Below are 15,709 nucleotides of genomic sequence, written 5' to 3'. Positions count from 1 at the left end.
GTGTGAGCCCCTCATGTAAATCACAGGCCATCGCCCAGCCAATGGATGGGCTCCTCTTGGGTCAACAGTTTATCCATGATCCAATCAGCTGTGGCCAGTGCAGTGAGGGTCCCATGGGAAGTTAGAGCTGCCTCTTTCAGGCCAGTGGGGAGAGCCGTACTACTCTGACAACCGTACTGTTAGCGGCTCTGCTCATTGAGTCGTAATGAGGAAGGCCTGAGAATTGGGGGGGAGGGAGTTGGGGTGGAGGGAGTCCCTTCTCCCTTCTCCCTTCTCCGCAAATGTGGCTGGTGTCAGGATAGTTGCTCAGCGATGAAACCTCTCTCTACGGTGACCTTCAGGGCAATAGGTCGAACGGGAAGGACGATACTGGATTTTTCCACGCACAGGGAAGAGCAAGTGAGAGCTGGGGCGGGGCTGGGCGGAGGCTCCGGCGTCAAGGGGGGGCTGGCTTGGGGGGGCGGGGCTTAGCTTGCCTTGAAAGACAGGCAGAGGGAAGCAGGCAGGGGAGGTCCTTAGGGTTCAGGGAAATGGCTGACCCAACAGAGAGAAGGCGTTCGAATTCCTCTGGCCCAGAGCCCCGGGGCCTAGTTTTCCTCTCTGTTCAGGCAAAGGAAGTGGAGTTGGTCCGAGGAGCGCTCGCTCACTGCAGGCCGCAGCTGTGGGATCCTCCCCCGGGGCACTGAGTTCTCTAGAGAACTGGACCAGGGCTGCCCGTCAGCAAGGACGAAACGAGCTCCCTCAGCTTAGCAAATTCTGGTCAGACAAGGAGTTCTCCACATTCCTCTTTATGCAGGGACGGTCTGAAGCCCGTGGCTACAGTTAAAACCTGAAGGGAGAAAGTCTGTTGCTGTGGAGATACCTGAGATGGGGCCTTGAAAGACCTGTTACATCATCACCCGAAGTCCTCACTCCCAGGTGGGTAATTTTCACTTTGGTCAGAGAGGTGGTAGCTTGATTATGTGAGAGTCTCCCGGGCTCATCTAGTTATCATTGCCTTTTAGCAAATAATCTGACCTGTGGGTCAAATGCCTGGGAAGGAGAGAAGCTCTCTTCAGTAACCAAATGGCCTTGGCCGAGAGAAACAGCCGTTGGGGTTGTGGATCAGTGCTCTGGCGCTCCTGACAGAGAAGGGAGGGGGTGATGATTGGGAAAGTGGTGAGGGGGAGTCCAGGGAAAGGCATCACCCGCAGATCGAAACGATAATAATTAAAGTAACAACAATAATAATAGGTTCCATTTATTTAGCACCAATTAAGTATCAGGCACTTTTCAGTCATTTATTTCTTTCCAAACCCTACAAAGTAGCTATTGAAGTATCTCTTGTACAGATGAGGGAACCAAAGGTCGGAGAGATTAAACAACTTGTCCAATCCATACAGTGGCCCAGCTGGAGTCAGAGCCCAGGTCTATCTGTTGCCAAGGCCCACGGAAGTTCTGTGAACATTTCCTGCTTCTCCAGATTGAAACAGGTGGCACGGGGGAGGTTAAGGACGACGGATAGGAACTTCACGCTAAAAATAATAAAGAGGGTGCAAACAAAAATAAAGGAAACAGGTTTTACTTTGAGATCTCAACGGAGGGAAAAAAGGAAGACAAGAAAGCAAATCAGCTAGATTAGAAGAGGAGGCAAAGGATGGTTGGCCGTGGTCAAGAATTTGGGTATAACAGATCCAACTGAATGACAAGTTTGGGTCATCTGGGTTGCCTGGGTAGAGGAAATCAAAGACAGAGAGGGTTTAGGACCCCTCTGGGGGGTGGGGGAAATAAAGGATAGTTGGAGGGTACCTAGAAAAGGCTGGAAAAAAATCTCTACCATTTCCAGCATAGCCTGAATTCCAGAAGACTTGAAATTAACATTCTGTGGAGTCCCAAAGGAAAATGAATTGGCATCCTTTGGGCATCTTTGTCAAAGCAAAGGAGTGATGTACTTTTCTTCACCATTGTTCAAGTGACTAGAAGTATTCTAAATAGGACTACATTTCTTTAAAAAGCTATGGGTAAGCACATAGGTTCAAGGCCACATGCAACAGCTGACAGGCATCCATCCCCCACCCCAGGCCCTACTCTATCCCTCCCTGGAGTAGCAAGGCTAACAGCTGATCTACTGACACAGGAAATCAGACGTTACACACCAGGAAGTGATCCACGTGTGGACATCTGAAAAGTGAACTTTCTCTTTTGGGTATTTAACATTGTTATGGGAAAATTGTATTAAGAAAAATGTCTAGAAACATTTCTGTGTTCTGCTGATCAAGTGGGAGAAGCCCCAACTTTCCTATGTGTCTATCTTCCTCGTGAGGGTTTCCACAGAAAAGAAATCTCCCCATTAGGAATACAATAGGTGAGGAGAGCTTGGGAACTTTAAATTTTCATCATAAAGAGTGATATTTTATTTCAAAGAATATCAGCAGAATCCTAAACATTTGATTATTTTTAATAGCAAGACAACATCTGTATTTAACTGCCACCCCACGAACCTTATGAATTGTTATACAGTGTGCCATTTCCCTTTGTGATTCCGAGGATGAGATTACTGAGACGTGGGGCAGTGTAGGACGCCGAGGTACATCATTTCCTAGACTGTGTTCCCAAGGGAATTTCCTTGAAAAGACAGCACTATAGTTAAATAAATTTGGGAACTGTTGCCTATAAAACGATCATCTCTTGGAGGTTCGTGGTGCACATTAGGTTATCACAGGAAATCTGTTTAAGGTTGTTTAACCCAGTATTTCCCAGTTTCATTAGGAAAATATCCTGTCACCAAACACCTATGAACAGCCCACAGTGCTAGGTGCTCCAGATGGCACTGTACCTACCCATGGCTTTGCAAAGAAACTCTCTGGGAAACATCCGTCCCATCTTTTAGAGCACAGACTCTGGTCAAATAGGGTTCAAATCTTATCTCTGTCACTGTTAACTTCCTTAGCCTTTGGAAAGCTTCAGTTTCTCCTAGTATATTAAGTAACAGTTCATTTTGTGAAAATGCTATGGTTTATCCAATTGTTTCCTCATTTTGGGGCATTTACGTTGTTTCTTGTTTTTCGCTCTTATAGTAGTGTGATGAACAAGTCTGTGTGTAAATATGTTTTGATTGCAACTGATTATTTCTTTTGGCTAGATTACTGGAAATGAAATAACTGGTGAAAGGCTATAAATATTTTCAGTGTATATATACAACGTTATGTATATATATGTGTGGGTGTATATATATAAATATATATACACCCACACATATATATACATAACGTTGTATATACATAATACAATGTATATACAATGTATGTATAGAATATATACTGTATATATTGTATACATATATAGAATATATATGGTATATATTTTATATATTTCTGTCCCTTTCCAGAAATGTCTTAATTTACCTCATATGTGTCATCTCATTCTTGCTGCAAGGCACATTATGTGTGTGCGTGTAGACACACATATATTATATATATGTGAATATAGATAGAGTATATATATGGCAATATATATATATGACTATCATTTGCTCATTTTTCTACTGCTCCTCTTTATTTTGAGAGACTTTAGTTTGGGGGTAAACTTCACATCTCTAATTTTGACAATTAGCAGTTTTGGAGATTAAGTCTCAATCCCTCATTCTGGATGTGGCCCTTTTGTCTATTGCTGGTGTAATACATGCTTCATCATTGCTCCTGTATCATAGAGGTGGAGAGGGACAAGTTATCCCAACTTATCAGAAAGAAAAAAAATTCATTTTCTGAAATGTCAGAAATACATGAAATCAACCCCACAGGTTGTGAAAAAGAAGACACAGTTCTGTGTGTTCTGGGACAATGTCAAAAATCAATTTCATGTAGGCGTACCCCACAGATGTGGTACAACCCAAATGTTTTGGTCATATTATTTATGATTGCTCGTGTCTTTGAGGGGATCGCTCAACTTTAAAGTCTTTCTGCTCCTCTTAAACTCAGTACTTTATTATTCTTTTGTGAAGATTAAATAAGAAAAAAAATAATATCCAGTGCAGTGATGGTACATAGGTAGATACACAAATGCTAGTTCCCTTTTCCTTTTGCCATTGCTCCCATAGGTCTTCAGTTTTCATAGGTGGCATAGTTTAAAGTTAAATAAAGTTATTATAACTCAATGGGAGTGGGGCTGAAGTTATATAGCACAAAGTCAAAACAAATTCAGTCTCTTCTTGAAACAGTTAAGAAATACAAATGTATAGAGAATGATAGTTATGTACATATCATTTAGCTTAATAAACAAAACTTTACAAATATGATTGAAGCCTCTCATTGAATCTCTTCCCAATCTCATTTCACTTCCAACCTACTCCCCTGATTATCACCACTACTCCAGTGAATCGTCAATCTCAAATATGGTGTTTATCTTCCCCCGCATGACTTAATACTTATTTTTTGTTCTTATTTGTATATACATATGAAAAACATATATTACTATTTTGAGTGGTTTAAAATTTTATATAAATGGCATCATCCTTGTATGTACCTTTCTGAAACTTTCTTTCTTCTCTCACTATTACATTTGTGAGTTATATGTAGCTCTAGTTCATTTTCAAGTTTGTAGAGTCTTCAATTGTATGAATATGCCAAAATTAATTTATCCATTTTCCTGTTGATGGATATTTATGTTGTTTCTATTTTTTCTCTTTCTTTCATCTTTCTCTTTTTTCTTTCTTTCCTCCTTCCTTCCCTCCTTTTTTCCTTCCTCCCTTCCTTCCTTTCTCCTCCTTCTTTTGCTATTACAATGTGCCAGTGAACATTCTCATAAGTGTTGCCTTGGGAACAATTGGGAGACTGTGTTTGAGCTTGCATTTCTTAAACTTTTTGATTTACACTTCTAAAAGTTATTAAGAATCCCAAAGATCTTTCTTTCTGTGAATTTTGTCTGTTAGTATTTATTATGTCTGTTAGTATTTATTATTTATGCTTTAAAATATTTATTTATTTAAATTTAGTTAATTTACAATGTTGTGTTAGTTTCAAGTGTACAGCAAAGTGATTCAGTTATATTTACATATATATGTGTATATAGATATATTCTTTTTCAGATTCTTTTCCATTATAGGTGATTACAAGATGTTGAGTGTAGTTCCCTGTGCTATACAGTTGGTCCTTGTTGTTTACCTATTTTATATATAGTAGTGTGTATGTTAATCCCAAACTCCTAATTTATCTCTCTTCCCCCACCCCTGCTATCCTTTTTGGTAACCATAGAAAACCATTTGTTTTCTATGTCTGTGAGTCTATTTTTGTTCTGTAAACAAGTTCATTTGTATAATTTTTTAAGATTCCACATATAAGTGATATCACATGATATTTGTCTTTCTCTGTCTGACTTACTTCACTTAATATGTTAATCTGTAGGTCCATCTATGTTGCTGCAAATGGCGTTATTTCATTCTTTTCTTATGGCTGAGTAATATTCCATTGTATATATATGCGACATCTTCTTTATCCAATCATCTGTCAGTGGACACTTAGATTGCTTCCATGACCTGGCTATTGTAAATAGTGCTGCTATGAACATTGGGGTGCATGTATCTTTTTGAATTAGAGTTTTCTCTAGATATATGCTCAGGGGTGGGATTGCAAGATCATATGACAATTCTATTTTTAGTTTTTTAAGGAACCCCCATACTGTTCTCCATAGTGGCTGCACCAATTTACATTCCCACCAATGGTTTAGGAGGGATCCCTTTTCTCCTACCCGCTCCAGCAGTTATTATTTGTAGATTCTATAATGATGGCCATTCTGACTGGTGTGGAGTGATACCTCATTGTAGTTTTGACTTGCATTTCTCTAATACTTAGTGATGTTGAGCATCCTTTCATGTGCCTGTTGGCCATCTGTATGTCTTCTCTGGAAAAATGTCTATTTAGGTCTTCTGCCCATATTTTTTTTATTGAGTTGTTTGCTTTTTGATATTATTCTGCATGAGCTATTTATATATTTTGGGAATTAATCCCTTGTCAGTAGCAATATTTTCTCCCCTTCTGTGGGTTTTCTTTTCATTTATTTATGGTTTCCTTTGCTGTGCAAACTTAAGTTTGATTAGGTCCCAGTTGTTTATTTCTGTTTTTATTTCCATTACTCTAGGAGACGGACCCAAAAGAAATATTGCTGCCATTTATGTCAGCGAGTGTTCTGTCATAAAATTTATTAAATTACTTAAAATAACAGAATAAACCAATTATGTTACTATAAATAACAATTATTTTAATAACTATTAGATAGTATAAAGCATGCTGTAAAATAACTATCTTACAAAAGGAAAAAAATAGTGAGAAGAGTGGCATTGCTTTAGATTTTTGTAAATCTCTTTCATAGATGGTAACTGAATTCTCATATCTACTTTTGCATTTACTTGATTGTGATATTGCACATCACATAGCCTTTGGAGAACTCCACACTTGTCAGAAAGTTTCTGGACCACAGAAGTTTCCAGATCACAATTTGAAAACTACTTCTTTTTTTTTTAATTAGTTTTTATTGGAGTAGTTTTATTGGAGTATGGTTGTTTTACAATGTTGTGTTAGCCTCCACTGCACAACAAAATGAATCAGCCATACACATACAGATAACCCCTTCCTTTTGGACTTCCCTGCCATTTAGGTTACCACAGTGCATTAGGTAGAGTTCCCTGTGCTATACAGTATGTTCCCATCAGCTGTCTATTTTATACATAGTATCAATAGTGTATATGTGTCAATCCCAGTCTCCCAATTCCTCCCACCCCATCCGGTTCCCCCTTGGTATCCATACATTTGGAGAACTGCTAGTCTAAGCCATTTTTGACCACAACTCCCAGTAAGAAATAAATTCTGTATATTGTGGGCAGAAAACCCATACATACATGTGTAAGCACATACCCACCTGAATATAACTCAAACAAAAGTTTCACAAAATTATACTTACTTTTACTATTTGCAATGCACTATGACATAGTCTATTCTTTTTATTTTGTCTTACTTTATACCAAAACTGTTGGTTGTAATTTACCAACTTAACTTCACGAGAGTTGAGACCCACAGTTTGAAAATCACTGCTTTTGGGAGTTTATGTTTAGAAGTGTAATTTCTGCGTCTATAGTACACTTTCCAAAGAGTTTATATGAATTTATGTTTCCTCTCAATAGATTATGAGTCACCTCTCCACATCTTTGCCAACACTTGGAACTGTCAGACTTTTAAACTTTTTCTAATCTGTAGGATGTCAGGTTTTAACTTGCATTTCCCTGATGCTAGTTCATATATTTCTTGGCCTTTTAAAGTTGCCTATTCATACCCTTTGTCGTTTTTAAAATTCAGTTTTTTTATCTTTTCTTTTTCCTTGATTTATAAGAGTACTTTATTTAGGATACAAATCAATTGTCAGTTTTTTTTTAAAATTTATTTATTTATTTTTATTTATGGCTGTGTTGGGTCTTCGTTTCTGTGCGAGGGCTTCCTCTAGTTGTGGCAAGCGGGGGCTACTCTTCATCGCGGTGCACGGGCCTCTCACTATTGCGGCCTCTCTTGTTGCGGAGCACAGGCTCCAGACACGCAGGCTCAGTAATTTTGGCTCACGGGCCCAGTTGCTCCGTGGCATGTGGGATCTTCCCAGACCAGGGCTCGAACCCGTGTCCCCTGCATTGGCAGGCAGATTCTCAACCACTGCGCCACCAGGGAAGCCCCAATTGTCAGTTTTATGCTTTGTAAATGTCTTCTCCCAGTTTGGGGTTTGTCTTTTTACTGTTTATATTGTCTGTTTACATTTAGAACTTTTCTATTTTAATGTAATCATATTATTAATCTTTTACTGTGTGGTTTGTGGTTTTGTGTGTCGCAAAGACACAAAAGGTCCTTACCCCAAGGTCATAAACATACTCCCTTATGTTTTCTTCTAAAAAATTTAAAGTTTTGCTTTCTTCAATAGATCTTTAACCCATTTGGAATTAATTTCTTTCCCTTCCTCCCAGTAGTTACAGCACTTTTTTCCTAACAGTATAGTTTTCTCCCTTGGTTTGAATCCCAGTTCCGTCATGTACAGATTCCACTCTGACCCAAGCCACCATCTCTCTTTCCTGGATTGTCACAATGGCTTCTGCCCTTGTTTCCCATGACCTACTTTAATCACAAGAGCCAGGGTGATCCTTTTAAATCATAAATCAGATCATGTCATTCCTCTGTTCAACACCCTCCAAAGCTTATTACACTCAGAGCAAAGGTCAAGTTGTTTTTTTTTTCAATGACATATAAAGCCCCATATAATCTGCCCTCCTCCCCTGTTACTTCCCTAACTTCCTCTCCTACTTCTCCCCCATCGCCCCTCTTTGGCTGGACTAAGCCAGGCCTGTTCCTACCATAGGACCTCTGCACTTGTTTCTTCTGCCTGGATGGGTCTTCCTTCAGGTATCTGCACGGCAGCTCTCTTACTTTTTCAGGGATTCTTTAAAAATGCCTCTTTCTTAGGGAGGCATTCCTTGGCCACTCCAAATAAAATTTCAACCCCCCCCCCCTTTTTTTAAAAATACTTTCTATCCCCCTTCTTTGCTTTTCCGTAACACATTACTATTTAACGTACAAAATATTTGCTCATTTTGATTTTTTCTCCCATATTTCAACACAATTTTAATGAAATCAGTGATTTTCATCTGTTTTTGCCTCCTTTTTCATTGCTTACCTCCTCCTAGAGTACCTGACATATGATAGGTGTTCTATCCATATCTGATGAGTGAATGGATAAACATAAATATATCAGCCTTCCACGTATGTGTGTATTTGTTCCTGAGCTCTCTATTTTGTTCCATCATTCTAATTGTTTGTTCCACACAAATAGTACACTGTCTTGATTATCACAGCTTTGATATAAAAAAGGCTTCATATCTGGGAGAGTTCCTTGCTCCTTCTACCACAACCCTATACCTTGACTTTTTTTTCCAAACCGTTTTGTCTATTATTGGTCTTTCACTGCTCCATAGATGTTTGAGAGTCAGTCTGTCAAAACCCTATTGGGATTTTGATTTGGAAGTGATAGATTAATTTGGGGAGAGTCCACGTCTTCACAGTATCGCGTCTTCTCATCTGTGAACACGTAATATAGTTCAGTAAGTGAAAGAGCCTGGGTGAGAAGCCAGATTGGTCAGCCTTTCACACCAGGTCTGCTTCCCTTCTGTTGAGCTTCGTGGAACTGATTATACATGTGGCAGGACTGTGGAGCTCACTCTGCTTAGTGTCATAATCACATCCTAGAATGCCGGCTGATTAGCCTCCTTCACTTGTAACATGTTCTGCAGCTGACTCAGGGGGCTGTTGTCATCCTGTGGTCAAGTGCAGTCAGGCCTGTGTCTTCTCTGAGTGTGGCAATGACCTCCCATCCGGGGAAAAGCCTTCTTAGTCATCCAGGGAGGAGGGTATTTGCATTACTTTAGAATTAATTACCTTGGGAATAAGAGTGAAAGTTGCCAAGAAGTTGGTGATGCAGAGCACCCAGGCTTCTTTGATTTCGCTCTGCTGACGTGTTCCTTATGAACCTGAGAGTTCATGGGGCAACCATTGGAGAGCTTGAGCAATCCCTGAGGGATTGCAAGTTCCTGGTACATGTGCTGCTTCTCTCCTGTCCTAGGCCAGTGACAGACACTGCTAGCCAAACATCACCCTCTACCCCAGTGAGCCTAGATGGAGTCTTAGAATCCTTTCAACGTGGTCCTGCAGTAAGTTCTACTAATTAATCGGTTTGGGTCAAGAGAGGAAACCTATTTACCACTCTTTTTCTATTTTGGTCTAGTAAGTTTAGAAGCACTTAAAACTGGCCTGGGCCCCAAATCAAGGGCTGCTCTGGTGGCTTAGGACACTGGGAGATCTCTGAAAGAGACGGTTAGCCCCTTTGTCTAAAGACAGGAAGTCTTGAGTGGGGGAGCCATCTGGATTTGTAATAGCAGAGGTTTGGTTTTGATGATGAGTTAGATAACAGAGGACTTGTGGGTGCCCAGAGGGAGCAGAAAGAGCTGAGCTTCCTAGCAAAAGCAGTTCAACAGGAGTCGGAAGGATGACCCAGCAGGTGATATTGGTACAGAATGCAGTGTCCGAATATAATTTTTCTCCAGGACTAGTAAGGGACACTGCAACCCTTGTGGGTTGGGATGTAGGACAATTGTCATGTTAATTTCAGATAAAACATGTCAGGAAAGTCATCTTTGACACCAAAGGTATAGGAATTCTACTCTTAATTTGCTGCCGTTGACCCGGGCTGCCTGTTATCTTGCATTCCTATGGGTCCAGGATCGCTGCTGAGCAAGGCAATGCTTGAACACAACTGAGCACTGCTAGAGTCAGACATGGGTTCAAATTTTTGCTCTGCCGCTTTCGAGATATGTCACCTGGGACAACGCATATAACCCCTCTAAATCTCAGTTTCCCCCTCTGTAAACTAAGGATAATAATATAATTCCTCTAAAAGGGCTGCTGGAGGATTGACCCAAAGCATCAGAGCGCTTAGCCTGGCAGAGTAAGCCCTCAACCCTGCATTACTATCAAAAGTTTCTCCTCTGTGTGTTTCACTTTCTCATAGTCAGTGTCCTTAAAAGTGAGAGAGTTTGGGGCTGATCAGAAGATTGAATTTTCCTGCTGTCCAGGGTTTGAGTCAATATAAGTGTGACCTGTTCTTTGGTGATAGGGCCATCTTGCACCCACATATTATATCTACAGATTTTTAAGAATAAAACTTGGGCTATAAGTTACAACTTCCCATTGAGTCTATCAAAAAAAATCCTCAACTTCCAACGTCATCATTTTAGAATAATGAATTCTTAAAATCATCTCAGATACCAGATATTTACAGGTTTAAAAAGCCTTTTCACCTGAAATATATAAATTAAATATTGCTGAAGGTATAGAGTCTGCATTTTAGTTTTAGACTCTCAAGCTATTTACAAAATAAGCAATTGGAAATCTGATAGAGTTTAGAAAAAAATTAAGAAAAATACAGGGTTTAAGGATTTCTGTAAGTTCTGTGTGATTAAAGAGATATATGAAAATGGGAATATTTCATATATATTTTGGACATATATATATATACATATATATATATTTTGGACATATATATATTTCATATATATTTTGGATATATTTCTAGCTGCCTTAGTAAGGGTGTAGAACATGTAGACTTTGATTTAGTTTCTGAGGAAGGGTTTTAAGTCATTGCTGGACAAAGCTGGTATTTGTGTGCATTGTGCTAATAGGGGCTTAGGACACCATCCCTATAATCATCTCACAGAAACCTTTACATCCAACCAAATAGATAATCAGAGATGTAGATGCAAATGTTCATCTCAGTATTGTTTATGATAATGAAGAAACTGGAAACAATTCAAACATTCAAAAATAGATTAATATTTAATTAAATCATGATATCTATTATATAGATATGCTTTTTAAAAATTACCTTTTATTTTTATGAAAGTAATACATGTGTATGGTTAAAAAGTCAAATAGTGCTAAAGGTTTATCACAAAAAGAACAGCTCCATGACTCAACCCTCCTAATTCTCAGTCTGGCTTTGCAGAAGCAATGATATCCAACTCTTAAATATTTATTTTGTTATTTACCTTCCCCCCCAAATAATATATGATTATAATGCCACTTCTTGATTTGTTAATTTTACATTCTTTTTCAGACAGAGCAGACTTCAGAGCAAGAGAAGTATCAGGGATAAAGAATGGCATTATAAAAAGTAAAAGGATAAAATCTCCAAGAAGACATAACAATCTTTAATGTATATGTGCCTAACAAAAGAGTCAAGATATGTGGGCAAAAATGATAGACCTGCAAGGAGAAATAGATGAAACCACTATCATAGTTGGGGACTTTAATGCTCCTCAGTCATAAATGGACAGATCCAGCAGGTAGAAAATCAGTACGGACATAGTTGAACTCAACAGCACCATTAATCAACTGGATATAATTGACATTTATAGACTATTCCATTCAACAACAGCAAAATACACATTCTTCTCAAGCTCACATGGAATGTTCACAGAGACAGACCACCTTCTGAGCCATAACACGTACCTTAACAAATTTTAAAGAATAGAAATCATACAGTGTATGCTCTCAGACCACAGAGGAATTAAACTAGAAACCAACAATGGGAAGATATTTGGAAAACCCCCACATACTTGGAGACTAAACAATAACATGTGGGTCAAAGGAGATATTTCAAGAGAAGTAAATATAAATGAAAATACAACTTATCAAAATTTGTGGGATGCAGTGAAAGCAGTGATTGGAGGGAAGTTTATAGTATTGAACACATACATTACAAAGTAAGAAAGTTCTAAAACCAATAATCTAAGTTTCTAGAAAACTAGAAAAAGGAAAGCAAACTAAATCCAAAGTAAGCAGAAGAAAATAATGAAATTTAGAGCACAAATCAATGAAATTGAAAATAGGAAATCAAAAGAAAGTCAATGAAATGAAAAACTAATTCTTTAAAAGGTCAATAAAATTGATAAGCCTCTAGACAGGCTAACTGAGGGGGGATAAAAAAGGAGACACAAATTACTAATATCAGAAATAAAAGAAGGGACATCACTACAGATCCCACAGACACTAAAAGAATAATAAACAAATATTGTAAACAACTCTATGCCCACAAATTTGATAACCTAGATGAAATAGAATAATTCCTTGAAAGACTCAATCTATCAAAACTCACACAAGAAAACACAATATGAATAGGAGTATAATTACTAAAGAAATTGAATCAATAATTAATAGCTTTCCAAAATAGAATGCCTGTGGCCCAGATGGGTTCACTGGTGAACTCTACAAAACAGTTAAGGAAGAAATTATACAAATTCTCTAAAATCTCTTCCAGAATATAGAAGCAGAGGGATACTTCCTAACTTATCCTATGAGGACAGCATTACCCTAGTAACAAAACCAGACCGACACCACAAGAAAACTACAGACAAATATCACTCATGAACATAGGTATGAAAATTCCCAACAAATATTAGCAAATCAAATTCATCCATGTGTAAAAGGAATTATACAATAAGACAAAATGGGATTTATCCCAGGTATGGAGGGCTTGTTCAACATTTGAAAACCAATTAATGTAATCCATCACATCAACAAGCTAAAGAAGAAAAATTACATGATCAACAGATGCAGAAAAAGCATTTGACAAAATACAACACCATTCATCATAAAAACACTCAGCAACCTTTGAATAGAGAGGAATTTCCCCAACTTGATAAAGAACATCTACAAAACATTTTAACTAACATCATACTTAATAGTGGTAGAACCTTTTCTACTAAGTTCAGGAACAAGGCAAGGATGTCCTCTCTCACCACTTCTTTTTAACATTGTACTGGAAGTCCTAGCTAATGCAACCAGACAAGAAAAGGAAACAAAAGATATACTGATTGGGAGTGAAGAAATAAAACTGGCTTTGTTTTCAAATGACATGGTTTTCTATGTAGAAAATCTGAAAGAATCAACAAAAATTCTCCTGGAATAAGTGACTAAAGCAAGTTACAAGGATACAAGGTTAATATACAAAAGGTGCAGGATACAGGGTAAATATACAAAATTCAATCTCTTTCCTATACACCAGCAATGAACAAGTGGAACTTGAGATTCAAAATACAATACCATTTACATTAGCACCCAAAAGAATGAAATACTTAGGTATAAACCTAACAAAATATGTGGAAGAGCTATATGAGGAAAACTATAAAATTCTGATGAAAGAAATCAAATAACTAAACAAATGGAGAGGTATTCCATGTTAATGGACAGGGAGACAATATTGTCCAGATGCCAATTCTTCCCAACTTGATCTATAGATTCAACAATCTCAGTCAAACTCCAGGCAAGTTATTTTGTGTATATCAACAAATTGATTCTAAAATTTATATGGAAAGGTGAAAGATGCAGAAGAGCCAAAATGATATTGATGGAGAAGCACAAAACTGGAGGACTGACAGCACCTGACTTCAAGACTTACTATAAAACTACAGTAATGAAACAGTGTGGCATTGACAAAAGAATAAACAAATAGACCAGTGGAACAAAATAGACAACCCAGAAATAGAGCCACATAAATAGTCAATTGATCTTTGACAAAGGAGCAAAGGTAATACAATGGAGCAAAAATAGTCCTTTCAACAAATGATGCTGGAACAACTGGACAGTCACATGCAAAAAATGAATCCGGACCTAGATCTTACCTCCTTGACAACAATTAACTCTAAATAGATGACGCAAAACTATAAGACTTCTAGAAGATAACAGAGAAAACGTCTAGAAGGCCTTGGGCAAGGTGATGGCTTTTTAGGTACAACACCAAAGGCACAATCCATGAAAGAAATAATGATAAACTGAACTCCATTAAAATTAAAAACTTCTGGAAAAGACTGTCAAGAGAATGAGAAGACAAGCCACAGACTGGGAGAAAATATTTGCAAAACACATAACTGATAAAGGACTGTTATGCAAAATATACAAAGAACTCTTAAAATTTAACAGTAAGAAAACAAACAAACAACCTGATTTTAAAATGGGCAGAAAACCTGAACAGACACCTCACTGAAGAAGATAACTCTTAGAGGACACTCTTAGAGGAAAACATAGGGAGAACACTCTCTGACGAAAATCATAGTGAGACCTTTTTTGATCCACCTCCTAGAGTAATGAAAATAAAAACAAAAATAAACAAATTAAACTCAAACCTAATTAAACTTAAAAGCTTCTGCAAAGCAAAGGAAAAGATAAAATGAAAAGACAACCCACAGAATGGGAGAAAATATATTTGCAAAAGAAGTGGCTGACAAGGAATTAATCTCCAAAATATATGAACAGCTCATGCAGCTCAATATCAAAAAAACAAACAGCCCAATCAAAAAATGGGCAGAAGGGGCTTCCCTGGTGGCACAGTGGTTGAGAATCCGCCTGCCAATGTAGAGGACGCGGGTTCGATCCCTGGTCCAGGAAGATCCCGCATGCCACGGAGCAGCTAAGCTCGTGCGCCACAACTACTTAGGCCCATGCGCCTGGGGCCCGTGCTCCGCAACTAGAGAGGCCGCTGCAATGAGGGGCTTGCACACTGCAATGAAGAGTGGCCCTGCTCGCTGCAACTAGAGAGAGCCTGCATGCAGCAACAAAGACCCGATGCAGTCAAAAATAAATAAATAAAATAAATTTATAAAAAAGAAATGGGCAGAAGACCTAAATAAACATTTCTTCAAAGAAGACATACAGATGGACAAAAAGCACATGAAAAGATGCTCAACATCTGTAATTATTAGAGAAATGCAAATCAAAACTACAATAAGGTATCACCTCACACTGGTCAGAATGGCCATCATCAAAAAATCTACAAACAATAAATGCTGGAGAGGGTGTGGAGAAGAGGGAACACCGTTGCACTGTTGGTGGGAATGTAAATAGGTACAGCCACTATGAAGAACAGTATGGAGGTTTCTTACAAAACTAAAAATGGAATTACCATATGATCCAGCAATCCCACTCCTGGGCATATACCCAGAGAAAACCATAATTTGAAAAGATACATGCACCCCAATGTTCATTGCGGCACTATTTACAACAACCAGGACATGGAAGCAACCTAAATGTCTATCGAAGGATGAATGGATAAAGATGTTGTACATATATACAATGGAATATTACTCAGCCATAAAAAGAAC

General features: G+C 38.3%; 1 long non-coding RNA gene across 4 annotated transcripts in view; it reads left to right on the top strand.

Annotated features, from left to right (window-relative positions):
• Positions 1-534: 534 nt before the first annotated feature.
• The window catches only part of LOC141275886 (uncharacterized), an 80,780-nt gene continuing 65,605 nt past the window's right edge, over positions 535-15,709 (top strand). For all 4 annotated transcript variants that reach the window (XR_012324435.1, XR_012324432.1, XR_012324434.1 and 1 more), the window contains exon 1: positions 535-918. This is a non-coding gene — a long non-coding RNA (uncharacterized lncRNA). The remainder of the gene's footprint in view (positions 919-15,709) is intronic.

The sequence above is a fragment of the Tursiops truncatus genome, chromosome 11 (genome assembly GCF_011762595.2).
Source record: "Tursiops truncatus isolate mTurTru1 chromosome 11, mTurTru1.mat.Y, whole genome shotgun sequence".
NCBI lineage: Eukaryota > Metazoa > Chordata > Mammalia > Artiodactyla > Delphinidae > Tursiops > Tursiops truncatus.
This window is presented reverse-complemented; position numbering and strand designations above follow the sequence as displayed.